Genomic DNA, 5330 nt, shown 5'->3' with positions numbered 1-5330 from the left:
ACCTGGAAACACTTTAGGGAGGGCATTCCTATTGTCCTTGGAACAAACCAGGGAGCCACCCAATTTACCTTGAATGAATTCTCTGAGGGAAGAACTTTGCCTGTTTAGAATTTTACAGTCTTGACTTTTAGGAAAATATTACATTTATCTGTGTATATCAAGGGCTTCATGTCTGCAATTAATAAAAATAATTGTTATTAACTGCCAGGTGGCTAGATCTGTTACACTTGGGCCTGTAGGGCCTCGAACCTCTGACCAGGCCTTCACGGTCTGCAACACCCAATGAGATGGATTGGCCAGGTGGCAGCATCAATGGATTCAAGCATGGCAACAGTAGTGAGGTTGGCCCAGGATCGGGCAGTGTTTCATTCTATTGTGCATAAGGTCACTATGAGATGGTACCAACTCAACGGCACAACAAAAGGTGGGTTTGAAACACTAACCTTGTGGTTCAGTATCCAGTGCTTATCCTACAGTGTCACACCAGGAATCTCTATGTGTGTGTGCGTGTGTGTGTGTTCATATATGTTGTTGTTATGTGTTGTGTCAGTTCCAACTCACAGTGACTCTGTATAGGCTTTCTGAGGAGTGGCTGGTGAGTTTGAACCATTGACCTTGCAGTTCAAACTGACCTTGTGGTCCAGTGCTTTATCCTACAGTGCCACACAAAGGCTTTCTCTCTCTTTCTTTCTTTCTCTCTCTCTCTCTCTCTCTCTCTCTCTCTCTCTGTCTATATATATAGTGTTATTGTGTGCTGTCTAGAAGGTTTTGACTTATAGCAATCCTGTATATGACTTCTGAGAGTAGATGGTGTGTTTGAATTGCCACCCTTGAGGTTAGTAGTCCAGTGTTTACCCTACAGTACCACACCAGGGCTTAAAAATACACACACATACACACACATGACAGGACTTCAGAAAGTTTTAGAAAAATTCCATTATCTTTTAATTCCATTTTTCCATGAATTTTTGAACTCCTTCCCATATATCACACTACATTTGCCAATTCAACTTATTACAATTTAGTGGCATCATTTTCATCAATTGGCTATGCATCCATTATCTTTAACCATTGTGATATTTTCAGCACCATGAATAGAAACTCACTCCACTACAAACAATAACATCCTCTTTCCTATCCCTCCTACTCCTGGAAACTGAAATCTTTCAATAAACTGATGCAGCACTGGAGGCACGCACTCATCTATACACACTCATCTATACTAAGAAGACAGCTACCTGACCAATTGCTTACAAAAGATCCATATTTGTAGCCATTCCAGAAAGAAGTGATCCAATGGAATGCAGAAACCATTGAACAATATTATTAATATCACAGGCAAGTAAAATTTTCCTGAAGATAATTAAAAAACTGCTTCAACAGTATATTAACAGGGAACTGACAGAAACCCAAACTGAATTTAGAAGAGAATGTGGAACTAGGGATAACATTGCTAATATCAGATGGATCGTGGCTAAAAGCAGAGAATACCAGAAAGACGATGACTTGTGCTTTATTGACTATGCTAAGGTTTTTGACTGTGTAGATCATGGCAAGCTATGGATAACATTGAAAACAATGGGCATTCCATAACACTTAATTGTGCTCATGGGGAGCCATTACATATACCAAGCAGCAGTCATTCGAGCAGAACAAGGGGATACTGAACGGTTTTAAGCCAGGGAGGTGTAAGCCAGATTATACAACTGTATTGACTAGAAGTCAAAAGGACTTAAAATACTTACTGATGAAGATCAAAGATCACATCCTTCAGTGTGGATTGTACCTCAGCGTAAATAAAAGAAAAATCCTTACAACTGGATCAATAATACCATGATAATGAATTTTGTCAATGACTTCATTGTGCTTTGATCACAATCAACACTCATGAAAGCAGCAGTCAAGAAATCAAATAATGCATTGCATTAGGCAAATCTACTGCATAAGACCTCTTTAAAGTTCAAGGGCAAAGATGTCAGTTTGAGGAGTAAGATGCACCTGTACTTTCAATAGCCTCCTACACATGTGAAAGTTAGACAATGAATGAGAAAGATTACAGAAGATTCGATGAATTTGAGTTATGGTGCTGGTGAAGAATATTGAAAGAATTTCATAAGAACAAACATAACTGCATCAGAAGAGGTACAGCCAGAATGCTCCTTAAAATCCAGGATGGCGAGACTTGTTCTTCGGACATGCTGTCAGGAGAGAACAGTCCCGGGAAAAAGATATCACACTTTGAAAAGTGGAGGGTCAGTGAAAAGAAAAAGACCCCCAATGAGTTGGATTGGCACAATGGCAGCAGCAATGACCTCAAGAACCTTAATAATTGTGAGGATAGTACAGGACTGGGCAGTGTTTGCTTCTGTTCAGCATAGGTTTGTTATGAGTAGGCACCTCCTTGACCGCAGCTAACAACAATGGTATATATTGTGTAGTGCTATAGGATAAGCATTGGACTGCTAACTGAAAGTTAGCAGTTCAAACCCACCAGTCACTTCTCAGAAACCCTATACACGGTTTCAGAACTGATCAATGACACAGCAACAACATATATGCTATTAGATTTGTGTTACATATATGGTTTCCAAAGATGTTCTCTAATCTGTTTAGCAACTTGCCTTTTCACTCTTTTTGTAATGTCTTCTGATGAACAAAGTATTTAATTTTTATGAGCTTCTATCTGACCAACTGATTGGAAGAGATCCATATCTGTGCCCATTCCAAAGAGAGGTGACCCAACAGAATGCGGAAATCATCAGACACTATCTTTGATAACCCATGCGAATAAAGTTTTACTAAAAGTAATACAGAAACAACTGCAAGCATGCATTGACAGAGAACTTTCAGAGGTCCAAGCCGGATTCAGAAGAGGCCATGGAAGGAGGGCTATCATTGCCGATGTCCGATGAATCTTGGCTAAAAGCAGAGAATACCAGAAAGATGTTTACCTGCGCTTTATTGAATACACAAAGGCTTTCGATTGTGTGAATCATGACAAACTATGGCCAACATTGTGAAGTATGAGTATTCCTGACCACTTAATTGTACTCATGAGGAATGTGTACATGGACTAAGACTCAGTTGTTTAAACAGAACATGGGAACACTGAATGGTTTAAAATTAAGAAAGGTGTGTGACACGGTTGTATTCTTTCACCATACTTAGTAAAACAATGTGCTGAGCAAATAATCCAAGAAGCTGGGTTATATGAAGAAAAATGTGGCATCAGGATTGGAGGAAAACTCATTAACAACCTGTGATATGCAGATGATACAACCTTGCTTGCTGAAAGTGAGGAGAACTTAAAATACTTACTGATGAAGATCAAAGAACACAGCCTTCGGTATGGATTGCATCTCAATGTAAAGAAAACAAAAATCTTAACCACTGGACCAATAAACAATATTCTTATCAATGGAAAAAAGATTGAAGTTGTCTAGGACTTCATTCTTCTTGGATCAACTATTAACACTCATGGAAGCAGCAGTCAAAAATCACACGACGTATCGCATTAGGCAAATCTGCTGCACAAGACCTTTTTAAAGTGTTAAAGAGCAAAGATGTCAGCTTGAGGACTAAGGTGCGCCTGACCCAAGCCATTGTATGTTCAATAACCTTATATTCATACGAAAGCTGGACAGTGAATAAGGAAGACTGTAGAAGAATTGATGCTTTTGAGCTATGGTGTTGGAGGAGAATATTGAAAGTGTCATGGGCTGCCAAAAGAACCAATAGATCTGTGTTGGAAGACGTGCAACCAGAGTGCTCCTTGGAGGCGAGGATAGCCAAACTTCCTCTCTCATACTTCAGACATATTGTCAGGAGGAACCAGTCACTGGAGAAGGATATCATGTTATGTGGGGTGGAGGGTCAGAATAAAAGAGGAAGACCCCTAGCAAGATGGATTGGCCACTACTAGGTATAAGGCTTGACGGAAGGTGGTTTCGTCTGGGTTGCGTTGCCGAGACCTCCGCCCAGGACCGCTCCTCCTCCCCGGGCCGCTCCCCTCTTGCCCATGAGCCCCCTCGCCTCTTAGGCCTCTCAGACCTGATATCGTGGTGTGAAGTGTGAGCAGGCCCGGGAAGCATAGTTACTGCTAAGGAGCTGCAGTCGCGATCAAGGTGAGATGATAGAGGTACTGACAACAACTGACGCTCAGAAACCGCTATACCAGCTGAATGCCCTGCTGGAACAGCCAAAGGTCTTCGGCTTGAGTCTAATTGAGTCTGCTCATGATAATGGCCTCAGAATGACGGCAAGGTTAAGAGACTTTGAAGTAAAAGATCTTCTTAGTCTAACTCAGTTCTTTGGCTTTGACACGGAAACATTTTCTTTAGCTGTGAATTTACTGGACAGGTTTTTGTCCAAAATGAAGGTACAGTCCAAGCACCTCAGATGTGTAGGACTGAGCTGCTTCTACTTGGCTGCAAAATCAATAGAAGAAGAGAGAAATGTCTCGCTGGCAAATGACTTGATCCGAATAAGCCAGTGTAAGTTCACGGTTTCTGACTTGATGAGAATGGAAATGATTGTATTGGAGAAGGTGTGTTGGAAAGTTAAAGCTGCTACTGCCGTTCAGTTTCTGCAACTCTATTATTCACTCATTCAAGAGAGCTTACCATTTGAAAGGAGAAACAGCCTTACTTTTGAAAGACTAGAAGCTCAACTTAAGGCCTGCCACTGCAGGATCATATTTTCTAAAGCAAAGCCCTCTGTGTTTGCTTTATCTATCATTGCATTGGAGAGCCAATCACAGAAGTGTATACAATTAACAGAAAAACTAGAATGTCCTCAGAAACATTCCAAGATAAATGGCAGAGATTTGACCTTCTGGCAAGAACTCGTCTCCAAGTGTATAACAGAACATTTATCAAACAAATGTTCCAAACCAAATGTTCAGAAGCTCAAATGGATTGTTTCTGGATGAATGGCAAGGCAGTTGAAGCATAGTTACTATAGGATAACCCACCTTCCAACAATTCCTGAAGCAGTCCCTTAATCGGATTATTATAGCAACAAAAAATTCTTCTCTGAATCCTTTCTCTACAACCCTCAGCGATGGAATTCATAGTTAGAATGGATTTAAACTGTGAAACCTCAAAACATCTCAACTGAATTTATTCTCAGATTAGGAAAACTGACTACTTAATATTATGCTATAGTGGAATTATATTTAGACTTGAATTTACCTGTGATGCATACAAATCTAAGCTAAGAATATAAATGTGAAACTGTAATGAGAAGCCTGGGGTGGTAGACTGTGAATCTGTATTTTTAACACTGACCTAAATTTCTATATTGAATCAATATGTTTAGGTGGTATTGAA

The 5330-nt window shown here is 40.2% G+C and overlaps 1 pseudogene; it reads left to right on the top strand.

Annotated features, from left to right (window-relative positions):
• Positions 1–4129: 4129 nt before the first annotated feature.
• Positions 4130–5002, top strand: LOC102819267 (annotated as a pseudogene).
• Positions 5003–5330: the final 328 nt, after the last annotated feature.

The sequence above is a fragment of the Chrysochloris asiatica genome, unplaced genomic scaffold (assembly GCF_000296735.1).
Source record: "Chrysochloris asiatica unplaced genomic scaffold, ChrAsi1.0 scaffold00082, whole genome shotgun sequence".
Lineage (NCBI taxonomy): Eukaryota > Metazoa > Chordata > Mammalia > Afrosoricida > Chrysochloridae > Chrysochloris > Chrysochloris asiatica.
The sequence above is the reverse complement of the archived record's forward strand: the minus strand, read 5'-3'. Positions and strand labels throughout refer to the sequence as shown.